This window comes from Schistocerca piceifrons, chromosome X (assembly GCF_021461385.2).
Source record: "Schistocerca piceifrons isolate TAMUIC-IGC-003096 chromosome X, iqSchPice1.1, whole genome shotgun sequence".
NCBI lineage: Eukaryota > Metazoa > Arthropoda > Insecta > Orthoptera > Acrididae > Schistocerca > Schistocerca piceifrons.
Window position 1 is genome coordinate 151,903,306 of NC_060149.1, and position 15,963 is coordinate 151,919,268.

Consider the following 15,963-nt stretch of genomic DNA (forward strand, 5'->3'; position numbering starts at 1 on the left):
CGTAATTCGTGTATCCCGTCTGACTGCGTCTAGAGTAAATCTCGTTTCCAAGAGTGAGAGCATTTTATAAATGTTTGCGTATCGTGTATCTGAGGTGGGACATGGCTATCATCCCGGTATTTACATAGATGGACATGGAGAAACTGCGTAAGGACAACGTCCAGGCTGACAGGCTCACCAGCCCTCGTCAAACCGCGAGGTGGATTCGAACTGGGCCAGGCTCTCCTCCCCGTATAGAGAAAGCGGCGAGTTAACGCGCTCGTATACCCGGTAGGGTTTTAGAATCTCTGTCCGAATTAAGGAATTTCAGTAAACCCTCGATTCATTAAAAAATCGAACTCCCATGTACAAAACAGTTTCAGATGTCTGATTCCTTTACGAATGAGATAATGTGTTAAATATTAGATTTCAAGCATGTACGCTAGAAGAAATTTAGGAAGGGTTTGAAATTATGCTTGAAGCTTTTTGAAAGTCGCTAAATGCTCTCAACATAGGATAAATATAGTCTGCGCTCCATTTGTGCTAGTTTTTCACGCATCCCAATCTTTATGAGGTCGTATCTCCTGAACTATGTTTCGTGTAAGCAGTTTCTTCCAGGTACATTCATAAACGATCCTGTGACAATGTGACCACCTGTCGAAAGCCTGGATAACCACCTTTTCCAGTGCGGACCTGTAGGAAGAGAACCAATGAGGTTCTGGAAGGCAACGAGAGGGATGTGGAGCCACGCTGATTTCAGTGTCGTGGTCGGCAGGCCGATCGACGTGGTCCCACATATTCTCGATTGGGTCTAAATGCGGGAAGTCTGGCGGCCAGGGGAGTGCGGTAAACTCATTCTGGTGCTCTTCGAACCATGCACGCACGTTGCGAGCTGTGTGACACGTTACACTGTCCTGTTAGTAGATACCATCATGCCGATGGAAAAACAAACTGCGTGTATGGGTGGATATGGTCCTGAAGGATCGATGGGTACTTGTGACATCCACTGTGCGCTCCACAATGAAGAGATCACCCAGGGAATGCCACGAATATATTCTCGAGACCATAACGCTCCCTTCTCCGATCTGGACCCTTACTACCATTGATACAGGACCGTTACACACCAATGACTTTCTGTTGGACCACAAAACTTCATTTATCTGAAAAAGCCACCTATTGCCACTACGTGGGCGTCCAGTTTCGGTATTGGCATGCTAATTCCACCCTTAATCGCCGCTGAACAGTAATCAGCATGGGTACATTAACCAAGCACCTGCTACCGAGGCCAATGTGCAGCAACATTCGCTGAATATTTGGGCGGTCAGTTGTTCAGCAGTTGCACGACTATTGACCTGTACACATCTCAGCAGCCGTCGTTCACCCCCATCATCTATGGTCCGCGGTGCACCACAGTTGCCTCGGCTGTGGTTTTGGATAGCGCCATTTTTCCATGTGCGGTATACTTTAGCATGCAAACAGTTTACAGACTTAGCCATTTCGGAAATGCTTCCACCCTTGGCCCAAAAGTCAGTGATCGTGCCCTTTTGGAGGTAAGATAAATAACTCTGTTTCCGCATTACGACAACGACTGCACTGTTCCCGCGTATTTTTTTTTCTTTGTTGTTATTTTAACACCTTTACAATAAAGGTAGGCCGGCAACGTCCTATCTGTGCCGCTCTTCAGCCACAGTGAACACATACTGGAAAACGGAAAGACAGAAAACCAAACAAACATGGTGGACAAAAACGGGAGACAGACATAGTGAAAATATATGAAGCCGTTCACGGGTGCACTTCATCACTGTACACAACTGGGAAGAACAAGTTTACACACGTGAACAGAGGAGCACTGAAGCACTGACGCAAAGACACACACAAGCACTGGCGACGACCTCCGGCGTACGAAGATGCACTGTTCACGCACAAAGCCGGGGGACCTGCCGAAGGGAAGGGGTGCGGGTAGGAGGGAGAGGGGGAAGGTGTTAATGCCAGTGGGAGAGGAGAAGGGAGAGAGCAGAGAGAGGGTAGGGTGGGTTGTGGAAGCCTGGGCGGAGGGGAGGGAGGGAAGATGAGAGGAGGGAGAGAAGGGAAAGAGGATGTCCTGGAGGAAAAACGCAGGGGAAGAAAGGGGAGGATCAAAGTTGGTAGGAGGGGTAGATGGAGGGGATGAGGGCATCATCAGGAAGGGGGAGTTGGAGAAAGCCACCTTGGGCAAGGGTATGGAGTGTTTCCCGCATACACCTGACATGCTTTATATATCCTCCACTGCTAGTACTGTTGCCTGCTGTCTGTGAGTGGTTACTGCATGTTGACGTCTAACATAGGCGGTGACTGGACCGTGTATATGATATACGTAGATACTGTCTGCAAAATCTTCTGAGAATTGAGTCAGTCGTAAAGAAGTAGTAAATTAAAATGTCATGCCTAATGCTGAAGTTGACTGCACAAACGGTGAATATGTAGTAAGCGATAAACTTTTTTCCTTTCATGATGTTGTGGGGGGTGTAAGCGAGGGGAAGTCTCATAGAGATTTTAAATTATGTGTAAAGTTTGTTGGAACTGGCTAAGTAATCTGATTCTCTAATATTGGATGAATACGTTCCGGATATTTGCGCGCCGTCGGCTGTGCTGCCTGAAGACAAACACACAGTTTCTAGCTGTGTACCTGTCGTACTGTGTTAAACATTTAAGATAAGATAATGTATATTAATGAGTAGATTAAACTCGGTAAATATTTGTGCGAAATACTGAAAATCAAATTTTTGTTGCTTCTGAAAGCCATTAGAGAAGCAACCTGCGATTGGTACTTGTTTGGGGGATAGTGGCTTAGTAATATAGGTTTTGGACAGTGACAGAACGGTTCGATCCCTCTCGCCAAGAATCCATAATGCACTCTTTGATTGATATCCGAGTGTATGAGCTAATATTTCCTTCTATTTATGCGACATTTTATTTCACAAATAGGATCACAATAATCATAGTTGTGACAGGAAGTTGTAAATAATTATTTAAAGATACGCACATAGATGTTACACTACTTGAAAACGTCAGACACACGCTACAGCTGAAAAGGGCAAGATCGAAAGAGACGTACTTATCATTGGCGTCTATGATCTACCACTTTGCTGTCCGTAGTCTTCCTTGAAATTATTACTGTGCGTACCTCTGGTGGAAGTTTTATATATCCCAATAACCACCACTATCACTGAAAATACAGTAGACCGTCGATTATTCGAACGTCGGTCAACCGAACGACTGCTTAACCGAACTGTGTACTCGCTCGCACCTGTTACTCTCCCACCCTACCGTCCATCATCCCCCTCACTCCCAAACCAAGTTTGCCACAGTAGTCGCCGCACTGGGCCACCGCTGACGGAACATTGCTTCTAATGGGGCCTTCACAATAAAGATAACGCCGCCAGCATCTCATCAATCAGTGCTCCAGAAAGTGAAGATGAAAGTATACCAACAGCTTCTGAGGCGTTCACTTTTTTAGATACTGCCTTGCGATGGTTTGAAGCCCAAGATGAAAGTGACCAGTTTCAGATATCTGTAATGAAAAAAGTACGTGACTTAGCTGCTCGTAAGCGTTTAGGCTTGCTTAGACAGACCAAAATAAAGGATTTTTTTAAACGTTAATTTTGTATACTGTGTGTATTGTTCATGCAAAATGCGTATGTAATATGTATATATTTTTGTTTAATAAACTGTGCCACATACTATATATTCCTACTGAAGTTGCCTTTGTATGTTACTTTGTAATACTAAAAGAGATGCCTGTTTTTATGAATAAATTTACTGTACAGTACTTCTTTTTGGCAAATAAACATGTACAGTTCGATCATCCGAACAATCCAGTTTTCCGAATACCCACGTCCCCCAATTACTTCGGATAATCGAAGCTCTACTGTACTACAATAAGATTTATTATATACTGTTTGTCGAAATGTGTAGAGTAACACTCGTGCAATGATAATGACGCTACATAAAATGATGCTGTTACATATTGCTTTATCGGAAATTACTCCATTTTTGTTCTTCAATTTTCGTGTCCCTCGACCTCGAGAAAGTCTATGACCCTTTACAGTACTCCAGTCTCCTCTTCAAACTGTAGATGTGTACGCACTTCCAGTTAATGTATCTAATCCATTTCACCAAGTTTAGAGCAGAAAATTGTCTATTTTGTATCCGTCGACCTCAAAAAAACCTATGACCTTGTACAGCATTACGTTCTGCTCTGCAGACTCCAGTCCTATACACTGCCAAGTAACTAAGTCTGCATGATTAGGTCATTTCTATCAGACCCTCCATACATTATTAATGTTAACAATACCAATTCCCACAGCATGTGTGCTCCAAGGCTCTGCCCCCTCCCCCATCCTTTACGCCCCCTACACAGATGATACGGCAAAACCAACCCCTCTAAGTATGCTGATGACGCTGCATTCCTAGCCTTCTACCCAAAACTCCAGATAACGATCTCTCCAACTCTGTCATAACCAGTTTCCGTCCTGTTGTAAACAATGGGCCCTGAAGATTAACCCATTCAAAATCCAGGTAATAATCAAGGGATGAACCACCTGTAACCTCTCTATGCATCAGCATTTAGCATAGTCGTGTCCAGTTACCTAATACACTAAAATACCTTTCACTAACCATCGACCGGCTTCTAGCATGGAAACTTTACCTACTGACCATCTGACAGGAAGCCCACAGTTGACTAAAACAACTAAAATTACTAACTGGTCATATTGGGGATTGAGACTCTCCACAATACTCCACACCTACAAAACATTCATCCTCCCCTTCCTCTCATCCGACACGTTATCTGGATATTCATTCCACCAGAGTTATATCACTCACTTCTAATTACTGAGTGCCTTGCACTCCGTGTTGCTTTTGGAAGACGTTTGCTACGTTAAAAATCAGTGACTACTCCTGTGAGTAGTGATAGTGAAGCCCTGGAACATTCAAGCTATGTAAAATGTATAATTCTTATATCTCGGGAAATAATTTGGAAACGCGATCTGACTTAAATTTTAATAGAAGTAGTCACGAGCACTCTTATTTTCATAATTCAACAATGCTGGCAAAATGGGCTGGCATAGGTAGTCTCTAAACACTATCCAGTGAGTAATGGACAATGACCCAAAATTAAGCGAGTGTTAGCTTTCTGCGTATAGCGTATAGTTGTGCAGTAATGTGTTCACTGTTCTGTAATCATTGACTTTAAATGCAAAGAATAATTAAACACGCAGCACCAATACACTGAAGGTGAAAATAATCGTCACACCAAGAAGGAACTGTGCGACATAAACGAAAGTTGGAAGGCGTGACTTTACATGCCAAAGATGATGTCTATTCAGATTTCACGCCAGTCACACAGCAGTGGCGCCAGTAACGCCACTATACCAATGCAAATGAGTTTTTTTTTAAATACACGCTGTAACGGTCGCGATCGTTAGTGGTCTTTGAAACTTGATGCAGCGAGTTGATGTTAGTCAAGAATACCTTTAAGACGATGAAGACGCCGTTGTCAACACGTCACTCATTTTAAACGAGGTCATGTAATAGGTCTACGAGAAGATGGATGTTCCTTCTACGATACTGCGTAAAGACTTGGCAGGAATGTACTCACCGTACGTGATTGCTGGCACCGGGAATCTGTGGTAGCAGGAAGACCGGGCTTCAGACGGCCACGTGGTAATACCGAGAGGGAAGACCATGGTGTTCGGCGTGTGGCTCTGGCGCATCGTACTGCAACTCCAGCGGCAATCCGAGCAGCAGTCGGCACCACAGTGACACAATGAACTGCTACGAATCGGTTACTTCAAGTAAAACTCTGAGCCAGATGCCCTGTTGCGTGCATTCCACTAACACCAAATGATCGCCATTTACTACTCCACTGGTGTGAAGCGAGAGGTCATTGGACGGCAAAGTGGAGGTCGGTTCCGGTACCTGTACAACACAATGCACGCACGTTTGCATGCTTGCATTCAACATTCTGGCGGTTACACTGATTATTAATGTACCAGCATTTCACATTTGCAGTAGCTTACCTCACGATAAAATAAGAGAAATCAGGGCTCGCACAGAAAAATTTAAGTGCTCGTTTGTCCCGCGTGCCATTCGAGAGTGGAACGGTAGAGAGACAGCTTAAAGGTGGTTCACTGAACCCTCTGCCGGGCACTTTATTGTGAATAGCAGAGAATCACGTAGATGTAGATGTACATTGACCTGTGATCTTGCAATGTTAATCACTTAAACAGCTTACCTAGATAAATGTATTTCCGAAATGTCATCAGTCTATACCAATTACTTTTTGGCGTTTCTATTTTTTTCGTTAGTGTATCTGTTTCTCATAACATCATACAAATGTGCGAGATCAATAGGCTTAATATTTAGCAAGCAGCAGCAGTCGAAACAGCACCTGTCAACCTACCTTGTCTGCTCCCTAAACCTGATATCGCCAAAGAAATCACACTTAATGCTAATGTTTTGTGATTGCAGCTCAACATGTAGTTTCCAAAACGCCAGAATATATATGGACAGTGAGGTGAAATCACGATACACAAAAAGACGTCAGCCATGCAGTGTGGCACCATATTATGCGAATTATATGAATACGCGGTGTCTGCTCTTTCGGAAATCTCCGAAAGAACAGACACCACACATTCATATAACTGATTCGCCTAGATGTTCAACGAACCCACCGTCTTCAGTGCAGATGCTCAGTTCTTTCTGACCTCCTGCGGGAATCTTCAGAGAAGCGAGCGTGGAGGACACGGACAGGGACTACAGGTAGGTGTTGCGGGGTGGGAGAGGGGTGCCAAGGTAGTCCACGCACTCGCGATAAACTGTGTCCAGGTGGCGCAGTGTTTCACGCAACTACCTACACTACTGGCCATTAAAGTTGCTACACCAATAAGAAATGCAGATGATAAACGGGTATTCATTGGACAAACATATTATACTAGAACTGACATGTGAATACAAAATGGCTCTGAGCACTATGGGACTTAAGATCTGAGGTCATCAGTTCCCTAGAACTTAGAACTACGTAAACCTAACTAACCTAAGGACATCACACACATCCATACCCGAGGCAGAATTCGAACCTGTGACCGTAACGGTCGCGCGGTTCCAGACTGATGCGCCTAGAACCGCTCGGCCACACCGGCCGGCATTGTGATTACATTTGCACGCAATTTGGGTGCATAGATCCTGAGACATCAGTACCCAGGACAACCAACTCTGGCCGTAATAACGACCTTGATACACTTGAGCATTGAGTCAAACAGATCTTGGATAGCGTGTACAGGTACAGCCGCCCATGCAGCTTCAACACGATACCACAGTTCATCAAGAGTAGTCACTGGCGTATTGTGACGAGCCAGTTACTCGGCCACCATTGACCAGGCGCGTTCAATTGGTGAGAGATCTGGAGAATGTGCTGGCCAGGCAGCAGTCGAACATTTTCTGTATCCAGAAAGGCCCGTACAAGACCTGCAACATTCGGTCATGCATTATCCTGCTGAAATGTAGGGTTTCGCAGGGATCGAATGGAGGGTAGAGCCACGAGTCGTAACACATCTGAAATGTAACGTACACTGTTCAAAGTGCCGACAGTGCGAACAAGAGGAGACCGAGACGTGTAACCAATGGCACCCATACCATCACGCCGGGTGATACGCCAGTATGGCGATGACGAATACACGCTTCCAATGCGCGTTCACTGCGAAGTCGCCAAACACGGATGCGACCATCATGATGCTGTAAACAGAACCTGGATTCATCCGAAAAAATGACGTTTTTCCATTCGTGCACCTAGGTTAGTCGTTGAGTACACCATCGTGCTGCAAACGTCGTCGAACTGTTCGTGCTGATGGTTGTTGTCTTGCAAACGTCCCCATCTGTTGACTCAGGGATCGAGACGTGGCTGCACGATCCGTTACAGCCATGCGGAAAAGATGTCTGTCATCTCGACTGCCACTGATACGAGGCCGTTGGGACCAAGCACGGCGTTCTGTACTACTCTCCTGAACCCACCGATTCCATATTCTGCTAACAGTCATTGGATCTCGACCAACGCGAGCAGCAATGCCGCGATACGACAAACCGCAATCGCGATAGACTACAATCCAACCTTTACCAAAGTCGGAAACGTGATGGTACGCATTTCTCATCCTTACATGAGGCATCACAACAACGTTTCTCCAGGCAGCGCCGGTCAACTGCTGTTTGTGTATGAGAAAGCGGTTGGAAACTTTCCTCATGTCCACACGTAGTAGGTGTCGCCACCGGCGCCAACCTTGTATGAATGCTCTGAAAAGCTAACCATTTGCTTATCACAGCATCTTCTTCCAGTCAAATTTCGCGTCTGTAGCACGTCATTTTCGTGGTGCAGCAATTTTAATGGCCAGTAGTGTAGTAAGCAGGAGGTCCTGGCTTCGAATCTCGGTCTGACATACATTTTCACTCGTCGCTGCTGATTCCGCTTAATGTCCCGATACAGCTGACTTTACTAGTCCCTTCCCTGCCCTTTCATTTACTCCTCCTTCACTTTCAATGTACATTTATCATATTATTCATCACGAACTAGGGATGATGTGGTTTTGAGCGAAGTAATCCCGCAAGACATAGGTTGAAAATCACATTTATTGTTAATAACACAAGTAAATGATTTACAAACCCACATGAGTCCTCAAAACAAAAGGTACAAAATTCAAATTCACGACTTTCCCAGTCCACAACTTTGAACAAGGAAACAACTATTTCATAGTTTAGGATATGGCGAGAAGTTTGAGTTTACAGTACGATGAACTGGAACTATAATAAAGGCAATATACTGAGTTTCCATTCAATCAAGTTTGAGCAACCTACGAGTTGCAATTTTACCACGCTTACGCATACTGTTGACTCCCTCATCACGAAGTAATCGTGACCAGACATTGCCGAAATAACTTAACCACCTTGTGTAAGCGTCACCACGGCAAATAACTGAAATGGTGTCACCCAATTCTTTCATAATTCCGCACCAGCACAGATCACAACAAGGCAAAGACAGTCTCCTTCTCAAGGCGGATCATAGAACAGCATCCTTCCAAACACGACACGAGGTACTAGAAGAACGGCTTCCAACCCGCAGGGGCATTCCATTGGTCAAAACAAACTGATTCCCCGAAGATATGAAGCCACTTGCGGCAAACATGCAAAGTGATCGCTCACAGTGCTCATATCGATTAATCGATACTGAGAATAGCACAAACGCGTCAACTATTGCAAAGGTAAATATCACGATCTACTAAAAGCCAAATAAATAGGGAAAAATTAAAGTGTCGAATAAAAAGGCAACTCTCTATCATCTCATCAAATTTCCATCCCTCCTAACCCAGACTGAACACCTTTGCATATCCTAGAGAGTATACAAAGCCGGTCGGTGTGGCCGAGCGGTTCTAGGCGCTTCAGTCGGGAAGAGCGCGACTGCTACTGTCGCAGGTTCGAATCCTGGCTCGGGCATGGATGTGTGTGATGTCCTAAGTTCTAGGGGACTGATGACCTCAGATGTTAAGTCCCATAGTGCTCAGAGCCATTTTTGAAGTACACAAAGCAGACTCCAATAACCGTACTTTTTCCACTCTGATCACCAAACTCAGTATGCTGCCGTGCCTATAGCAACACATCTCACGGTCCCTACACCTACACGAGCTCCAAACCTATCTCAACGCAACTTCCATCGACCCACTCTCCCAGACAATGAGATGCGCTCCGATATATACGAGGGTTGGAACTTTAAATAGTGGCAACTATTTATTTACAGCTCGTACAAAATAGATACGTGTTTCAAAGTTTTACTGACGTTCAAAGTAGTCACCAGCATTGTGTATAACCCGTTGCCAGCGATGTGGAAGTCGTAGGATACTCTTAGCACTGCCAGTTGTGCCGTCAGTTCGAGCGGCGCGGCCTATTGCTAGACGAATTGATAGCAGTGCTGAAGTGAATGCCGTGAAGTGTTTCCTTCAGTTTAGAAATCGAGTTGAACTTACGAGAACTTAAGTCATGGGAGTGCAGTAGGTGGTATAGCACTTTGCAGCCCCATCAGTCAAAGAAATCGGTAACAGTTTGCATTGTACGTGCTTGAGCATTGTCCTGCAAAATGATGGTCAAGTCCTGCAGAAAGTGTCATCAGTTCTGTACCTATGCTGTTCATTTTGGAACACAGCCTACGACCAGCTTAGAGACAGAAGTGATGGCAGTTTCTGCAAGACCTGGACATCATTTTGCAGGGCAAGCTGTTACTGATTTGTTTGACTGATGGGGCTACTAAGTGCTATACCACCTACTGCACTCCCTCGACTTAAGCCCTCGTAAGTTCAACTCTATTTCTAGCAACAGACCGCGCCGCTCGAATTGTCAACACAACTGGCACTGCTAAGAGTGTCTTACGACTTCCACATCGCTGGCAACGGGTTATACACAATGCTGGTGACTACTTTGAAGGTCAAATTCAAATGGCTCTGAGCACTATGAGACTTAACTTCTGAGGTCATCAGTCCCGTAGAACTTAGAACTACTTAAACCTAACTAGCCTAAGGACATCACACACATCCATGCCCGAGGCAGGATTCGAACCTGCGACGGTAGCGGTCACGCGGCTCCGGACTGTAGCGCCTAGAACCGCTCGGCCACTCCACCCTGCCCTTGAAGGTCAGTAAAACCTTGAAACACGTATTAATTTTGTACGAGATGTAAATGAATAGTTGTCACTACTAAATTTTTTCCAGCCCTCGTGTAAGTCCTCCCAACTATAACTTTTCCACCACCTATTCCACTCTATATTAGGGCTCCCTCCTCCATCTTCCATCTTTCCCCTTCGTTTTTGCTATTGATAATATGGTCTTGCCTACGCACAAAACTCCTCCTCACTTTCTGTCTTCCCACTACCCATCCCAACACCTATATTAATCTCCATCGATACTACCCAACAGACCTCTGGATTCATAATCACACCCTTCAGCCCTAGAGAACACATTTCTCCTCCCCAAATCCAAATCCCCCCCCCCCGTGCAGGATCTTCAACATTTTAATTTTAGAGAAAGTGCAGTGTTCTTTTCCGAAACAATTCACTGTTTCAGCAACGTGTCTTGAACATATACAGTTTTTGTCTTTATCATTTAGTCCGTCGATTTTGATTTAAACAACAACGATAATAAACATATTTAATGTTATGTAAAAGCTAAGAATATTTATCGTTTTATACATTTAAAAACATTTGTTAAATTTTTACCTCTTGTTCGTATTTGTTTCTTTATATTTTTAAAGCTTTGGCTGAAGAGTGGAATATAGTGCTGCTGCCAACTCACTCCTTGTCCTTGAGCAGTTTGAGTGATATGGGATCCCTGATACGTCTAGATACGATTCTGACAGGTAACAAGCACGTAAGCACCCGGTCTGGTGACCTGTATCCATTCATGTCCATTGTGCATTGCGACGGACTTGGAGAATTCCAGCAGGACAGTACAACACCCCACACGTCCAGAATTGCTACAGTTTGGTTCCAGGAACGCTCTTCTGAGTTTAAAAACTTCCACTAGACACCAAACTCCCCAGACATTAACATTATTGAGCATATCTGGGATGCCTTGCAACGAGCTGTTCGAAACGATCTCCAACCCCTCGTAATCTTACGGATTTATGGACAGCCCTGCAGGATTCATGGTGTGAATTCTCTCCAGCACTACTTCATACATTAGTCGAGTCCATGCCACGTTGCGTTGCGGCACTTCTACGTGATCGCGGGTTCCTACACGATATTAGACAGGTGTTCCAGTTTCTTTGGCACTTCAGCGTAGGAGACCTGATGATCCAAAGATGCATACGTTTAAATTCCTAAAGCCACGCTGCGTGTCCAGCAAATGTAAATTTCGCTTAATCGCAAAACGCCACTTTCAGTGTCACTGGTATTTTGGCAATACACTGCAACGGTCGCATTATCATCAATTAACTGTAAGTACTACGAGTGCTGAATCATCGCTGTCTCCATCTTGCTGATGTGAGTGTCGAAATTCTGGCGTTGCATAGTATAGTAACTATTCTGTGGTTACCTTTCTGATTACTGGAAATGCTATCTGTAGTGGTAGAGATGAGACGTTAGACACTGTACGTCAAATTTTTGATGAAGTATCAGGTTCAGATAAGCTAGAACAACGAAATTTCAGTGCAGTTTGGAACTTTATCTCTGACTGACGAAGTGAACTTGATCCGAAACAAGTCGATTCATTGTAAGTACACCAACAATGAATAATTTGGAGACAATTTTGTTCTTCTTACATTTCTAATTTGTTAGGTGGTCAAGTTCATATCTGTGCATTTGAATCAGTAAAGAAGTTGGTGTTATAAAAAGCAGCTACGTGATTTTTCATTATGAGACAGATAAAAATTGGTAGTTACATAGTTTTCCTGTGAAATTCCAAACGGTTTCCATAATTTCATTATTGCATAATGCAAGCTATTTTCTCTTATGGATCACAATGATGTCAATAGTAGAACCTACCACCCAGGAGTATACGTCTACAGCGTAAACAAACTGATCTGATTGTAGGTCCATCAGCTGGTGGGTGTATGCCAGGAGCGACGCCAGCCTGCAGATACACGAAGCTACTACTAAAACGGTAGCAACAGCGGTGCGGCGAGCGCGCCATACCGGTCACCACTCAAAAAAGTAATGAGACAAATTAGACTTCTGTTTCTTAAACAACCCCATTTTTGGAATCAGATGTTGCAAAGTTCACTGTAGAAATCTCAGTGCTGCTGAAGAAGTAATAGCAACATCGTCAACAGGTCTCCCCGTTTTACAACTGATACACATGGCTGATTTTTCAGCTGAAGTATGGCATGGGATTAGTCAGCCATGGTTTTTCCTGTTTTGAATGCAGCGACAGTTTTCCGATATTCTGTTTCAGATTAAGAATTTCTAATACCTATTTCATTTCCTCTCTTCATATAGGCCTATATACAGGCTGTCTCTCCTAAGACATTTTAGGTGCATCTTCTGTAGTGCTGCGGTACATATCTGCAAATTCGTTTTTGCTTTGTGCAGACGGAATTGGCTCAAACGAATAGTACCCACCACAAAAATCATACGACTCTAGCAGTGACGGACAAGGGGACCGCGCCTACTCGTCAACATCTATTGCGTCCAAATTTATGGTATACACAGGGCTCGGCCAGGAATGAAAGTGACAGATGCGGGAGCCATTTACGTTAGCGTAGCTCCCAGGCAGCAGTTGTCGAAGTGGAAAGGGTACAGAACAGTAACCCGAAGGTCGAATGGAGTTCAAATGGCTCTGACCACTATGGGACTTAACATCTATGGTCATCAGTCCCCTAGAACTTAGAACTACTTAAACCTAACTAACCTAAGGACATCACACAAAACCTAGTCATCACGAGGCAGAGAAAATCCCTGACCCCGCGGGGAATCGAACCCGGGAACCCGGGCGCGGGAAGCGAGAACGCTACCGCACGACCACGAGCTGCGGACGATGAACACGAAGGTCGTGGAATCGGGTCCTATGCCGGAAATTTTCTTTAATTTTCAATTTTTACGTAACTTACACTGCATATAAACTAAGATGATGCTCAGTATATTGTATTTGACGTGTGAAACCCTATGTGTCTCCTCCAATCACCCCTCCCCTCCAGATGGCCACCAGTAGCGCAGTCCTGTGACGTCAGATTTTATCGTCAGCTAAAGAATTTGATCAAAAAGCTTCAAAACTGCACTTATCTCGTCGACGGAGAAAAATAAATCAAATCTCGAGAAGACTTCAGCAAAATACATTCCAATGCCCATCACCAGCTATTTTCGACAATATTTAGCGAAATGACGGGTTACGCTTGGTTTTCTGCCAAACTGTGCGATGAGAGGGAACCTTTTATAAATTTAAACCAAATATTTGTTTACAGAAATTTGAAAGCAACCATTTAATTTTAAAAATGCAGCATTTATGCCGGGAGCAAGATAACGAGAAAATTACTGCTTCCCCTGTTTTTACCATGAACATTACTCCAGCATGTGCAAATAATGAACCGTAAATCAAAGAAAGTATCTAATTTTGTATACGAAATTTCAAATAACTGTCTTAACACCAGAGAAAATATGCCTGACGACTCTTAGGAGAGACACTCAGTAAGTATATATTGCCCCTCAAAACAAGTGACACATCCATAAGGGAATGAGAAACAAATTGAAACTTAACGGGCTGGGACGGCATGTAATGCTATTTCAGTCATTATAAAATCGAGTTGAATTTACAAAGAACTTGGCGGCATGAGCCCACTTATCGGTATGATGTTGCACACCGTCTGGCTGGATGGCTTTCACCAATTCGGTTGGGAACGGTGTCATCAAGCCGCTGTATCCTCTCCTGAGGCAAGCTGGCCCACAGCAGCTGTAACTGGTCCTTGATATACTGGATACTGGTTTTGGAACAGAGTTGAAGTCCACATCGGTCTCACTTATGTTCTATTGGGGACAGATTTGAGGATCTTGTTGGTCACGGGATATCATATGTGGAAGAGCACTGTTCTGTTGATGAACTGGCACCAGAATACAGCCGCATGAGAGATAACTCATGAGGATGGAGGACGTCTGTGACGTACCGTTGTGCTATCAGAGGTCCCTCAGTCACTTCCAGTCATGACCTGAAGTCATACCAGAAGGCTCCCCAGACCATGGCGCGAGGAGTAACGCCTCTGTGCCTCTCCAAACCACTGGAAGAGTAGGACCTCTCCCTAGGTCGCTGCTGTACTTACTGAAGATGGTCGTCCAGGCTATTTCAGAAACGAGATTTATCAATGAACACAGTTCGACGACAATCATCAACAGTCCTAGTTTCTCGGTAATGACACCACTCCAAATGGGGCCGTTTGTATTGTGGTATTAACGGCAGCCTACGCAAGGGACAGGAATTCCCTAATCCAGCTCCTGCGAATCTCCGGCCAATGGTGCGTGACGACACAATGTTGCAGGGAGTCAATTCCTTGTTTTGGATGGCAGGAGCAGATGTCAAGGCGTTACGATGTGCTTGGTGCACAATAAATTCCTCCCTTGTGTTAGGCATGGTCGACCGGAAGCTAAACAAAGAGTATGCCTGCCCTCAATTCTTCTAAGCAGTCCCGCATAGGACCTATGTCACATCCGAATACCCCGCAAATCTTGATATTGCACAGTTCGTCCAGCCGGCCAAATGGAGACCCACAGTGAAGCCGCTTTCAATCTCTTCATGCGCTGAGAACGCTGCCTCACACGTGTGCGTGGCGTCTTCGTTGCCTTCAAGGTGATCATTCAGCACCTGACGCTGTCCACGCCTCTTATATATCCAACAGGCCAGATGACAACATTAAACATGAGCAACACTAATGCACTCTGATGGTCGTTCTACATGTCACTGAGGATTGCAGCTTTAATTATCTACTTACCCGCCGACACTGTAAGTGTACAAAGTCACACAGGTCTCTCACCGTGTCTTTTGGATTGTTTGCAAGTGTTTGTACACCGCTAATAAATCTGTAGTCGACACTCCCACATGACGCTGAAATCTTTCTGTGCAAGACACCGCTGCACGCAGTTTTGCAATATGCGCTGTTGTCTGGGAAAGCAAGTCTGACTCACATACTGATCGCCTAGAGATGTTACAAAATCGAGTTCTCAGACTCTTTTTGTACGTAACTTGGGATTTTCCGATGGCGGAACTCCATCAGATAGCCAGAATACTACAATTCTGGGAAAGGTTAGGCAATTGTCCGGTGATTTTTATGAGAGCTGTAGGAAGCCACGGAACCGATATTTCCGCAATTTGGACAGCAGGGTACAGCGCGACAGATCCGCACTGCCTGGCGGAATAGCATACTCGTTGTAACATGGTAATCTAACTTATTTCGTGTGTTTCACATCGACAGCCGAGAACAAAATCCACTGCA